The sequence below is a fragment of the Canis lupus genome, chromosome 13 (genome assembly GCF_003254725.2).
Source record: "Canis lupus dingo isolate Sandy chromosome 13, ASM325472v2, whole genome shotgun sequence".
NCBI lineage: Eukaryota > Metazoa > Chordata > Mammalia > Carnivora > Canidae > Canis > Canis lupus.
In genome coordinates this window covers 10,421,258-10,434,652 of record NC_064255.1, presented here as the reverse complement: position 1 = coordinate 10,434,652, position 13,395 = coordinate 10,421,258, and the positions used below count along the sequence as shown (strand labels likewise).

General features: G+C 40.7%; 1 long non-coding RNA gene across 1 annotated transcript in view; it reads left to right on the top strand.

Moving 5' to 3' along the window:
• LOC125752419 (uncharacterized) overlaps positions 1–13,395 on the top strand; it is a 90,101-nt gene that overhangs the window by 61,703 nt on the left and 15,003 nt on the right. The gene's annotated exons all lie outside the window — the stretch shown is intronic.

Here is a 13,395-nt window from a genome sequence, read left to right as displayed (position 1 = left end):
ACAAAACAAATGATCATATGAGGAAAAAAATAGAGAAGGAGGCAAACCATAAAGTAGACTCTTAACTCGAGAACACACTGAGGGTTGCTGGAGGGCAAGTGGGCAGGGGGACAGGTTAAATAGATGATGGGTACTAAGGAGGGCACTAGTTGTGATGAGCACTGGGTATTGTATGAAAGTGTTCATCACTAAATTCTACTGAAACTAATGTTGCACTGTATGTTAACTGGAATTTAAATAAAAACTTGAAACTATCCCCAAAAATCTCACATATTAGTCTTCACTGGGCCACAATTTCTTCATCTGTAAAAAGAGCATAATAATAGTTCGAGTCTCACTGGGTGAGAGAGAGGAGAGAATGAGAGAATGTGGGTAAAAGATGTAGTTCAGAGCCGGACACATAGTAGGTCTCAAGAACACACAAGCTGGCTATTTCTCCCACCATGTTCAGGGGTAAACCAAGCTACTGCTCCTCCTACATGACTTCTTTATGACCACAAACCACCATACCCTGCCACTCAGAATGCTCTGCTCTCTCTTCTCCACTCACCACTTGCTCTTCCCTAAATCATTGTTTATATCCTACTTCCTCCATGAGTTTTCAGGTAGAGGTTACATAGTCATCTAGAAGACTCACCTGCCTCTATCCCTATGCATCTTTTGTGGAGTTTTGCAGATAAAAGAGTGGGAACAAAGGGGGATACCTGGGTGGCTCACTCGGTTAAGGGTCTGGTCATGATCTCAGGGTTGTGAGACGGAGCCCCACATGGGGCACCATGCTCAGCAGGGAGTCAGCTGGAGATTCTCTCCCTCTCCTTCTGTCCCTCCCACCCCCTCACTTGTGTGCATGCTGTCTCTCAAAGAAGTAAATAAATCTTTAGAGTGGGAACAAAGGAAAAAACAAGTGAGCCCTAAGTGAGAAAGTGGAAGGAAGCCTAAAGCTTCAATGAAAATTGAAATCGCTACATAGAGTAGAACACTATGCTTCTCACTTCCTGAAGATTTCCCTGATCACACCCAACATTTTTCACTCAAAATGTCCCAGCTGCACTTTGCCACTACAATTGCTTGTGTGTCTACTTGATGTTAGTTCTCATATTTTCGCTCAGTTTTTGCCTCTCATTAAACTATGAAGATTTTTAAGCCAATATACACAATTCAAAACAACTATGCCCTGAAATAATTTATATGCTGCTGCTATGTTCTGCCAAAGAAACTCTCACTTCCTCTACTAGAATAATCATCAATCTTTGATCATTATTGCTTAAGTCACTCAAGGCCTGTCTCCCATCTTCCCAGGGTCCCTTCCTCCAATATGTACTATCTGTGCCCTGAAACAGGGGTCCCTGAAACTTGTATCTCTGCTTTACCTACCCCCGCCTCCTTTCTTCTCCCAAGCACTACCAATCCAAGGCAGGAGAATGGGCCAGACCAATTCTGAGAGTTTAGGAGTAGAAGATACCATAGAAGATACCAACTTCAAATTTAAATGGGCATTGGAGTTTCCAAAATGTATCTGCTATTCCCCATCTCTACGGGGAATTCCTCACTGACCTTGTTCTTCTGTAGGCTTTTTAGTATCATCAATCTCAGGGACCTGTCTGCCCCTCACTATTACCCTGCTGTTTATGTACACACCTCTCTATCCCCACAGTGTTGTCATTCAGAACAGTGGCAATCAGAACAGTGGCAATTTACTACCCTCCTCCCAGTCTAACCAAAGTTCCGAGTCTATGTTACAGACTAAAAAAGTTTTTAATGCTAAACAAAGACACAAGTACTTTATTGGGGTGTTTTCCAACTTTATTGAGATATGAAATAGCTACAGCCTTGTGTAGGTTTAAGGTGTACAATGTGATGATTTGATACATTTAGATATTGTGAAATGATTACAATAGAGCTAAAATTACCATTATTTTGTGTGTGTGGTTAAAACATTCAGTATCTACTCTCTTAGCAACATATATTAGATGCTCAGAACTTTTTTTCTTCATCTTATAACTAGAAATTTGTACCCTTTGACTAACATCTCCTCATTTCCCCCACCCTCCAACCCTTGGCAACCACCATTCCACTCTCTGTTTCTACGAGTTTGTTTTTTTAGATTTCAAACATAGGTGAGATCATACAATATTTGTCTTTCTCTGACTTTTTTTATTTCACTTAATGTAATGTCCTTGAGGTCCATGTAAGGTGTCACAAATGGCAAGATTTCCTTCTTTCTCATGGCTGAATAATATATTCCTGTGTGTGTATATATTATATGTGTGTGTATGTGTACCACATCTTCTTTATCTACTCATCCATCAATGACACTTGGGCTGTTTCCATATCTTGGCTATTGTGAATAATGCTGCAATGAACATGGATGTGCAGATACACCTTCGACATCCCAATTTCATTTCCTTTGAATATATACCCTGAAGGGGGATTGCTGGATCATATGATAGTTCTAGTTTTAATTTCTTGAGGAACCTCCATATTGTTTTCCATAGTGGCTCTAACAATTTACTTTCCCACCAACAGAACATGTGTTCCCTTTCCTCCACATCTTCAAGAATACCTGTTATCTCTTACCTGTTTGATGATAGCCATTCCGAAAAGTAAAAGGTTTTGATTTGCATTTTCCAGATGATGAATGATGTTGAGCATCTTTACATATACCTGTTAACCATTTTTATGTCTTCTTTGGGGGACTGTCTATTCAGGTCCTCTGTCCGTTTTTTAATTGGGTTGTCTGAGTTTTTTCTGTGACTGAGTCATATTAGTTCTTTATATATTTTAGATACTAACCACCTATCAGATGTATAGCTTGCAAATAATTTCTCCCAGTCCAAAGATTACCTTTTTGTTTTGTAATTTCTTCTGTTGTGCAGAGATTTTTTATTTTATTTTATTTTATTTTAAATATTTTATTTATTTATTTATTAATGAGAGACAGAGAGAGAGAGAGAGAGGCAGAGACACAGACAGAGAGAGAAGCAGGCTCCACGCAGAGAGCCTGATGTGGGACTTGATCCTAGGTCGCCAGGATCACACCCTGGGCTGAAAGTGACCCTAAACCACTGAGCCACCTGGGCTGCCCAATAATCATATTTCTTTCTTTCTTTCTTTTTGTATATTTTTTATTGGAGTTCGATTTACCAATATATAGCATAACACCCAGTGCTCATCCCATCAAGTGCCCCCCTCAGTGCCTATCACCCAGTCACCCCAACCCCCCACCCACCTCCCTTTCCTCTACCCCTGTTCGTTTCCCAATATTAGGAGTCTCTCATGTTCTGTTGTCCTCACTGATATTTCCCACTCATTTTCTCTCCTTTCCCCTATAATCCTTTTCACTACTTTTTTATATTCCCCAAATGAATGAGACCATATAAAGTTTGTCCTTCTCCGACTGACTTATTTCACTCAGCATAATACCCTCCAGTTCTACCCATGCCAAAGCAAATGTTGGGTATTGTTTCTGATGGCTGAGTAATATTCCATTGTGTATACACACCACAGGTTCTGTATCCATTCATCTTTCCTTGGACACGGAGGATCCTTCCACTGTTTGGCTATTGTGGATATTGCTGCTATGAACACTGGAGTGCAGGTTTCCTGCCTTTTCACTACATCTGTATCTTGAGGGTAAATCAGCAGTGCAATTGCTGGGTTATAGGGCAGTTCTATTTTTAACTCTTTGAGGAACCTCCACTCCTCCACTTTTCCAGAGTGGCTGCACCAGTTCATGTTCCCACCAACAGTGCAAGAGGGTTCCCCTTTCTCCTCATCCTCTCCAACATTTGCTGTTTCCTGTCTTGTTAATTTTCCCCATTCTCACTGGTGTGAGGTGGTATCTCATTGTGGTTTTGATTTGTATTTCCCTGATGGCAAGTGATGCGGAGCATTTTCTCATGTGCTTGTTGGCCATGTCTATGTCTTCCTCTGTGAGATTTCTGTTCACGTCTTTTTGCCCATTTCATGATTGGATTGTTTGTTTCTTTGCTGTAGAGTTTAATAAGTTCTTTATAGATCTTGGGTACTAGCCCTTTATCTGATAGGTCATTTGCAAATATCTTCTCCCATTCTGTAGGTTGTCTTTTAGTTTTGTTGACTGTTTCTTTTGCTGTGCAGAAGATTTTATCTTGATGAAGTCCCAATAGTTCATTTTTGCTTTTGTTTCCCTTGCCTTCATGGATGTATCTTGCAAGAAGTTGCTGTGGCCAAGTTCAAAAAGGGTGTTGCCTATGTTCTCCTCTAGGATTTTGATGGATTCTTGTCTCACATTTAGATCTTTCATCTATTTTGAGTTTATCTTTGTGTATGGTGTAAGAGTATGGTCTAATTTCATTCTTCTGCATGTGGCTGTCCAATTTTCCCAGCGCCATTTATTGAAGAGACTGTCCTTTTTCTAGTGGATAGTCTTTCCTGCTTTGTCAAATATTAGTTGACCATAGAGTTGAGGGCCCATTTCTGGATTCTCTATTCTGTTCCATTGATCTATGTGTCTGTTTTTGTGCCAATACCGTACTGTCTTGATGATCACCCCTTTGTAGTACAACCTGAAATCCGGCATTTTGATGCCCCAGGCTCTGGTTTTCTTTTTCAATATTCCCCTGGCTACTCAGGGTCTTTTCTGATTCCACACAAACTTAAGATGATTTGTTCCAACTCTCTGAAGAAAGTCCATGGTATTTTGATAGAGATTGCATTAAATGTGTAAATTGTCCTGGGTAGCATTGACATTTTCACAATATTAATTCTTCCAATACATGAGCATGGAATATTTTTCCATCTCTTTGTATCTTCCTCAATTTCTTTCAGAAGTGTTCTGTAGTTTATAGGGTATAGATTCTTTACCTCTTTGGTTAGATTTATTCCTAGGTATCTTATGCTTTGGGGTGCAATTGTAAATGGGATTGATTCCTTAATTTCTTTTTCTTCAGTTTCATTTTTAGTGTATAGAAATGCCACAGATTTGGGGGCATTGATTTTGTATCCTGCCACACTGATGAATTGCTGTATGAGTTCTAGCAATGTTGGAGTGGAGTCCTTTGGGTTTTTCTAAGTACAGTATCATGTCATCTGCAAAGAGGGAGAGTTTGACTTCTTCTTTGCCAATTTGAATGCCTTTTATTTCTTTTTGTTGCCTTATTGCTTAGGCTAAGACTTCTAGTTAGTACTCTTTGAATAACAGTGTTGAAAGTGGACATCCCTGTCATGTTCCTGATCTTAGGGGAAAGGCTCTCAGAGTTTCCCCATTGAGAATGATATTTGCTGTGGGCTTTTCATAGATGGCTTTTAAGATGCTGAGGAATGTTCCCTCTATCCCTACACTCTGAAGAGTTTTGATCAGGAATGGATGCTGCATTTTGTCAAATGCTTTCTATGCATCTATTGAGAGGATCATATGGTTCTTGTTTTTTCTCTTGTTGATGTGATCTATCATGTTGATTGTTTTACACATGTTGAACCAGCCTTGCATCCCGGGGATAAATCCCACTTGGTCATGGTGAATAATCTTCTTAATGTACTGTTGGGTCCTATTGGCTAGTACCTTGTTGAGAATTTTTGCATCTGTGTTCATCAGGAATATTGGTCTATAATTCTCCTTTTTGGAATTTTGGGGTCTTTGTCTGGTTTGGGGATTAAGGTGATGCTGGACTCATCGAATGAGTTTGGAAGTATTCCGTCCCTCTCTATCTTTCAGAACAGCTTTAGTAGAATAGGTATGGTTTCTTCCTTAACTGTTTGATAGAATTCCCCTGGGAAGCCATCTGACCCTGAACTTTGGTGTCTTGGGAGATTTTTGATGACTGCTTCAATTTACTCCCTGGTTATTGGCCTGTTCAGGTTTTCTATTTCTTCCTGTTCCAGTTTTGCCAGTTTGTGGTTTTCCAGAAATGTGTCTATTTCTTTTAGATTGCCTAATTTATTGGCGTATAGCTGCTTATGTTTTTAAAATCATTTGTATTTTCTTGGTATTGGTTGTGATCTCTCCTTTTTCATTCGTGATTTTTTAATTTGAGTCTTTTTCTTTTTAATAAGTCTGGTTAATGGTTTATCTATCTTATTAATTCTTTCAAAGAACGAACTCCTGGTTTTGTTGATCTGTTCTACAGTTCTTCTGGTCTCTATTTCATTTAGTTTTGCTCAAATCTTTATTAACTCTCTTCTTCTGCTGGGTGTAGGTTTTATTTGCTGTTCTTTCTCCAGTTCCTTCAGGTGTGAGGAGCTGCGCAATAAATTTTACTGCGATGTATTTCCCTCTCAAGACTGTTTTTGCTGTATCCCAAAGATTTTGAACAGTTGTATCTTAATTTTCATTAGTTTCCATGAATCTTTTAAATTCTTCTCTAATTTCCTGGTTGACCCTTTCATCTTTTAGCAGGATGCTCTTTAACCTCCACGTGTTTGAATTTCTTCCAAATTTCTTCTTGTGGTTGAGTTCTAGTTTCAAAACATTATGGTCTGTAAATATGCAGGGGACAATCCCAATCTTTTGGTATCAGTTAAGATGTGATTTGTGACCCAGTATGTGGTCTATTCTGGAGAAAGTTCCATGTGCACTTGAGAAGAATGTGTATTCAGTTGCGTTTGGATGTAAAGTCTGTAAATATCTGTGAAATCCATCTGGTCCAGTGTATCATTTAAAGCTCTTATTTCTTTGGAGATATTGTGCTTAGAAGATCTGTCATTTGCAGAAAGTGCCGTGTTGAAGTCTCCCAGTATTAGTGTATTATTATCTAAGTATGTCTTTACTTTGGTTATTAATTGATTGATATACTTGGCAGCTCCCACATTAGGGGCATAAATATTAGTGATTGTTAGGTCCTCTTGTTGGACAGACCCTTTAAGTATGATATAGTGTCCCTCTTCATTTCTTACTATAGTCTTTGGGATAAACTTTAATTTATCTGATATGAGGATTGCTACCCTAGCTTTCTTTTGAGGACCATTTGAATGGCAATGGTTCTCCAACCTTTCATTTTTCAGGCTGTAAGTGTCCTTAGGTCTCAAATGAGTCTTTTGTAGACAGCAAATAGATGGGTCTTGCTTTTTTATTCAGTCTGTAACCCTGCGTCTTTTGATGGGATCGCTTAGCCCATTCACATTCAGAGTTACGATTGAAAGATATGAATTTAGTGTCATTGTAATACCTATTCAGTAGGTAATACCTATTCAGCTTCCTTCCTTGCCATCAACTTGTCTTCTATGTCACTCATTCTTTCTTCTACCTCATTAACCCTTGGTGTTAGGACCTCCAGTTTGGATTGCATCTCATTTAATTGATTTTTAATTTTGGCCTGATTAGATATAAATTCTGCAGTCATGAAGGCTCTTGAATCCTTTATGCTTTTTTCCAGAGCCACCAGTAGCTTTATAATTGTGCTTCTGAATTGGATTTCTGACTTCAAATTGTAATCTAAATTCTGTAACTCTGTGGGAGAGAGTACTATTTCTAGTTCTTTCTTTTGTGGTGAGTTCTTTTTTCTAGTCATTTTGCTCAGTGCAGAGTGGCTAAAAACAAGTTGTACTGGAAAAAGGAAGGAAAAAAAAGAGAAAAAAGGGAGGAAAAAACAAAAGACAAAAACAAACACAAGGAGGGGTATCCTCTGGTTCTATATACTGTAAATCCCTCGACTTCCCCTGGAGCTTTCCAGTGCTGCTGGGCCAAGAACTTGCTTTTCCCCTGTCCTTCCAGCGGGTCTTTTGGGGGAGACGCCTGCTGTGCTGACTCTCAGGTGTGTGCACCTGGGGAGATGCCCCGCCCCCTGCCAGGTGCTGGCTCAGTCAGAGCTGTGTACCCCTTAGGCCCCTGTTCCCTGGCGGCCGCCCCTCCCAGGCACAGGGTGACACCAGGAGGGACACCACCACTGGCGGCGGCCGCCCCCCAGCCCTGGAGTCAGCTCCCCAGTAACCACCGCAGCAACCAGTCCGCAGGGGCCTGGATGCTCCGGGGGCGGGGGGGGCGGGGGCGCTGCCCTGCACAGCTCAGGGGCCCCGGGGCAGGAGCGTCCCCGCTGTCCTGGGCCCTCCCTGCCCCCGCCTGTCCCGGGGGAGCAGGGTCCCGGGCTGTGTCCCCCGCGCCCTGGGCTCCGGGGCCTGCGCCGCTGGAATCGCGCTCCCGGGCCACGGCTCCCGAAGGCAGCAGGTGCAGCCCCCTCCGCCCGGAGCCCCCGCCCGCCCCCCGGCTCCTCCCCGAGGCCCCCCGGCGCGGCTCCGGCCCTTCCCCGAGCTCGGCCCGCTCTCCCCCGGGCGCCCTCCCGCTAGTGGCCCCGGGAACCTGGGGGCTCCGCTGCCTCCTGCGGTCCCGCCCTAGCTCCCTGCGAGCGCCCTCCCGGCGGGAAGACTCCGGGGATCGTCGCGGCCCCGTCCCCGCTTCTCCCGGGCCCTCCCGGCCTGAGCCCCGCTCCTCGCAGCCCCGCCCCCACTGGATGCTTTTTTATCTTTTTCCACCTTCCTACCATGTTAGAAGTGAAAACCCTTCTCTCTGTAGCGTTCCAGCTGTTCTCTCTTTAAATCTCAGGTTGAATTCATAGGTTCTTCAGGATGATTGGAAAGTAATCTAGGTAAGTTGGTGGGACCAGGTGACTTGGGGACCCTACTCCTCCACCATCTTGCCCACCCCTCCCCTCCCTTATTTTATTTTATTTTAAAGATTTTATTTATTTATTAATGAGAGACACAGAGAGAGGCAGATACAGACAGAGGGAGATGCAGGCTCCCTGCAGGAGGCCTGATGTGGGACTCTATGCAGGACTAGATCCCAGGACCCCAAGATCACGACCTGAACCAAAGACAAATGCTCAACATGAGCCACCTAGGTGTCCCTGTGCAGAGACGTTTTAGTTTCATATAGTCTCATTTATTTATTTTTGCTTTTGTTGTTTGCATTCGGTGTCAAATCCAAAAACCATTGCCAAGACCAATCAATGTTAAGGAAATTACCCTCTGTGTTTTCTTTAAGGAGAATCACAGTTTAGAAGTCTTATATTTAAGTCTTTAATCCATTTGAGTTGATTTTTGTATAAGGTAAGATAAAGATCCAATTTCATTATTTTGCATGTGGATATCCAGCTTTCCCAACACCATTTTTATTAAAGAGACTATCCTTTCCCCATTGTACATTCTTGGTGCCTTTGTTGAAATTAGTTGACTATAAATGTGTGAGTTTATTTCTGGATTTTTTATTCTGTTCTATTGATCTATGTGTATGATTTCATGCCGATGCCATAATGTTTTAATTACCATTACTTTGTAATACAATTTGAAATCAGAAAGTGTGATGCTTCCAGCTTTGTATTTCTAAGGATTGCTTCGAATATTCAGAGTCTCTTGTGGTTCCATACAAGTTTTATAATTGATTTTTCTCATTTCTGTGAAAAATGTCATTGGAATATTGATAGAGATTGCCTTGAACTTATAGTTGGCTTTAAATAATACAGACAAATTAACAATATTAGTTCTTTCAATCCATGAACATGGGATATCTTTCCATTTATTTGTATCTTCTTTAATAATTTTCATCAGAATCATGAAATTTACTGTATAGATGATCACCTTCTTGATTAAAATTATTCCAACATATTTTGTTTTAATGCTACTAACAGGATTGGTTTTTTGTTTGTTTCTTTCTTTCTTTTTCAAATATTTTCTTGTTGGTGTACAGAAACAAAACTGATTTGTATACATTGATTTTTTTTATCCTGTAAGTTTACTGAATTTGGTAATTAGTTCTAACCATTTTTTTGGAGGAGTCATTAAGATGCTTTTCCTCTTACCCTCTCCAGTGCATCAATCCAAGACTTTTTGCCCCAGCAGCATACTGGAACTTCTCCACTACACTCCTGGACTTCCACAAAGGCTTCTCATCTGTGGATGATTAAGTTAGTTTTTTCCAGGGGTTTCCAGACTGCAGCTGAGAGGGGCTGGAGCTGGTTCAAGGGTTGTTTTAGAGTCTACAGCTGGAATGGAGATCTGTTTACCTCTTTTTTTTTTTTTTTTTTTTGATCTGTTTACCTCTTACAGGTGAGCGAGACTTCTCCTAGGTTCCTTGTTATAAGGTGCTAGTGACAGAACAAAAGTTAAAGAGCTGTAGGTGAGTCCTCAGGAGTATAGAGCTAATTTTGGGTCTATAGCTAAGACCATAGTCAGTGAGCCAACTGCCTGGGTATGGACCTGTCCTCACAAAACAGCTCTCCTCATTCTTGGACTGCATCAGGCTTTCACAATCTCCCACCTGGATCCCACAGCCCCCTTCAAAGTCACTTTTGTCTGTGGATGGAGGCCAAATTGTTGTCTAGGGGATACCAATGTTTTATTTGGCCAATTTTCTGACCTCATTCTCCAAGAGTCATCTTCTTTGGATTTGCACATTTAACTATTCAAATATCCAACAGAATATTTGAAATTTCACAATTTTATTTATGTTCCTCAAGGTTAAATTCTTAGTTCTCCCATTCTCCTCTCCTTCCAATCAGCTTTGATCTTTACTTCTCCTCTTGCTTCCAGACCTGCCCATACACATTTGTTCTCCAGAGTATGCTCAGTGATCTTTCCAAAACTGTCCCAATTCTGGCTACCCATTACTGATATGCTTTGGGACACAGTCTGATTCTCTCCCAAGCTTTGTGCCTGAGAGGCTGTACCTGGTAGTGGTCAGAGCACACTCTGTACAGACTGCTTGAGTTCCTCTTCAACCTTTGCTAGCTTGACTAGTCACTAGTGTGTGACTTTGGGTAAGTTACTGCATCATACTATATCTCTCTTCTATGTGATAGAAACAACAATACTCCCTACCTTAGAGAATTTATAAGAATTAAGTGAATTGTTATGCATAAAGCCTGTGACTTGCAAGTGACTTCTTTACTTGTTTGTATGTATCCTAGTTATATCAGGCTGCAAATCCTTTGAAAGCAGGAAACATTCCTTGCCCACCATTCTATTCTAGTGCCAGGAATACTGTTAGCATCTGGTAAATGCTTCCTAAATGCTTCTTCAATAAATGTTGAAAGCAAAAAGAATAAGAAAATAAAGGTAAATTTTACCATTTATACATACCTTTAACATTTAGTACAAAGATTCAGAAAACCCTAGTGGTTCAACCTTTAATATTTTAAATTAGAACATCTACCGAATGGGTTTTTATGATCTTCATTATTCCTGAACATGGTGTCAACTTGGTATGTGGAATGAAAACAAATTTTCCCAGATGAACAAAAAGCTCTGTACTTTCTTCAGTTGTGTGCATCCTATCTAAGGCATACCAGACTAAACTATCCCTTCTAGCCAGAGTTTGAGACAGAGCAGACAAGACAAAAATGATGTTTCTTTCTGGCACACCTTATGTGATTTGGAAATTTAAATGCTTCTTGATGATGCCAATGATGACGGTGATGAAATCATGACAATAAGGTTTAGTGTAGTGAGAGTCCTAGATGTTCCCATCAATATTATGAATTGAGATTTGACAGGAAAATGGAGAAGGAAAGGCAAGAATTTCATCCTCTCCTACTTCCCAAGAACTCTATATTTATTATCTTTTATTTTTGCTTGATCTTCCCCTTCAAAATATTTTTAATTCTCTACCTTGAGAAGGAAAGAGAGAAAGATAGGAAGGTAGAAAGGGAGGAAGGAAGGAAGGAAGGAAGGAAGGAAGGAAGGAAGGAAGGAAGGAATAGAAAGAAAGAATCCCTCAAGCTTACTCTAACCTTGCTTGACATTCCACTTTCTTCTCCTTCACAACACAATTTCCCAAATGAAACATCTATAGGTCATCACCTCTCATGCACTCTTTGGCCATCTATGGCATGATTTGTTCCATCTCTTTGCCATGTCAATTAATCTAGTGGGTATTTCTCAGTCTCCTATCTGGTATCTCAGTAGCAGCTGTGAAATTTTTGTGTCCACTTGACTGGGTCATGGGGTACCCAGATATTCAATCAAACATTATTTGGGTGTGTCTGTCAGGGTGTTTTTGGAAGAGATTAATATTTAAATCAGTAGACTGACTAAAGTAGATTGCCTTCCCTAATGTGAATGGGCCTCACACAATTAGTTGAAGGCCTGTGTAGAGCAAAACAGGATGACCCTCCCTGAGCAAGAAAAGAATTCCTCCTACTTGACTGCCTTTGAACCAGAACACTAGCTTTTTCCTACCTTCAGATTCTAACTGAAACAGCATGTCCTGGGTCTCCATCCTGCCAGCATTTGGATTGGAGGTATACTATGGTTCTCTTGGCTCTCCAGTTGCTGACTCATCCTGCAGACCTTGGGACTTGTCAGCCTTCATAGCTATGTGAGCCAGTTCCTTATAAATCTTTTCATATATATATATGAATTGTATATATATATATATATAATATGTGTGTGTGTATATATATGTGTGTGTGTGTGTTGTGTGAATTATATATGTGAATTATGTATATGAATTATATATATATAATATATATTTTTTAGTTCTGTTTTTCTGGGAACAGACTAACTTGACTAACTCAGCAACCTTTCTATTCTCCCATCTCCATCTCCTTATCTATTCTCTCTAGCACAGTCTAATCTGGCTTCTATCATGCCAAGACCATCTAAGACCTTCATGTAGTTAAATCCAATGAACATTCTCAGTTTTACTTCTCTTGGCCTTTTAGCATATTTGATAACTGATACTTAGTTCCTTGTGGAAATGTTTGTTCTGCATCCTCTATGACACCACTCCTTAGTTTTTCTCTACCTTTCAACTCTTTCTTTGTCTCTTTTGCAAGCTCACATTCCTTTTTCTGGCCATTAAATAGTAGAGTTCTTTCAGACTCATCCAGACCCTCTTCTCATACACACCCTAGGCAATCTCGTCTATGACCATTTGTACTTCAGTGATGCTCACGTTTTATTCCCTGCTGTCTCTTATAAACTCTAGTTTTGTGAACTCAAATACCTCCTTGGATTTAACACTTGAAGTCCTAAAAGGAGCTCTGCTACCACATTCCCCATCCTTCGGTATTCTTTATTTCAACAAAGGGTGGCACCATCTGTTGAGTTGCACTCTAAGAAACCTGAAGGCTTCGGTAACAATCTCCTCCTGTCATCTACCTTATCTAATCCATTACCAAATCCTGTCTAGTTTACCTCCTAAATATCTATTTAATCCACCTTTTCACCTTGCCTCTATTTTTATCCAAAACGTTATCTTCCCACCTAGTATGGAAAGGGCATCTCCTAGTCACACTCTCACCAGTGTTTCTTTTCAATCCATTCTTCAGACTGTTGCAAGACTGAAACATCTCTTACTCCACTCACTGCTCCGCACACACACCAGCTTGAAGCCCTTTAATCATTCCCCACCACTCTTGGGAGAAGGATCAAAAAAATCATTCACTGATCCGAGAGAGCTTTGTATGATCTGTCCATCACCTC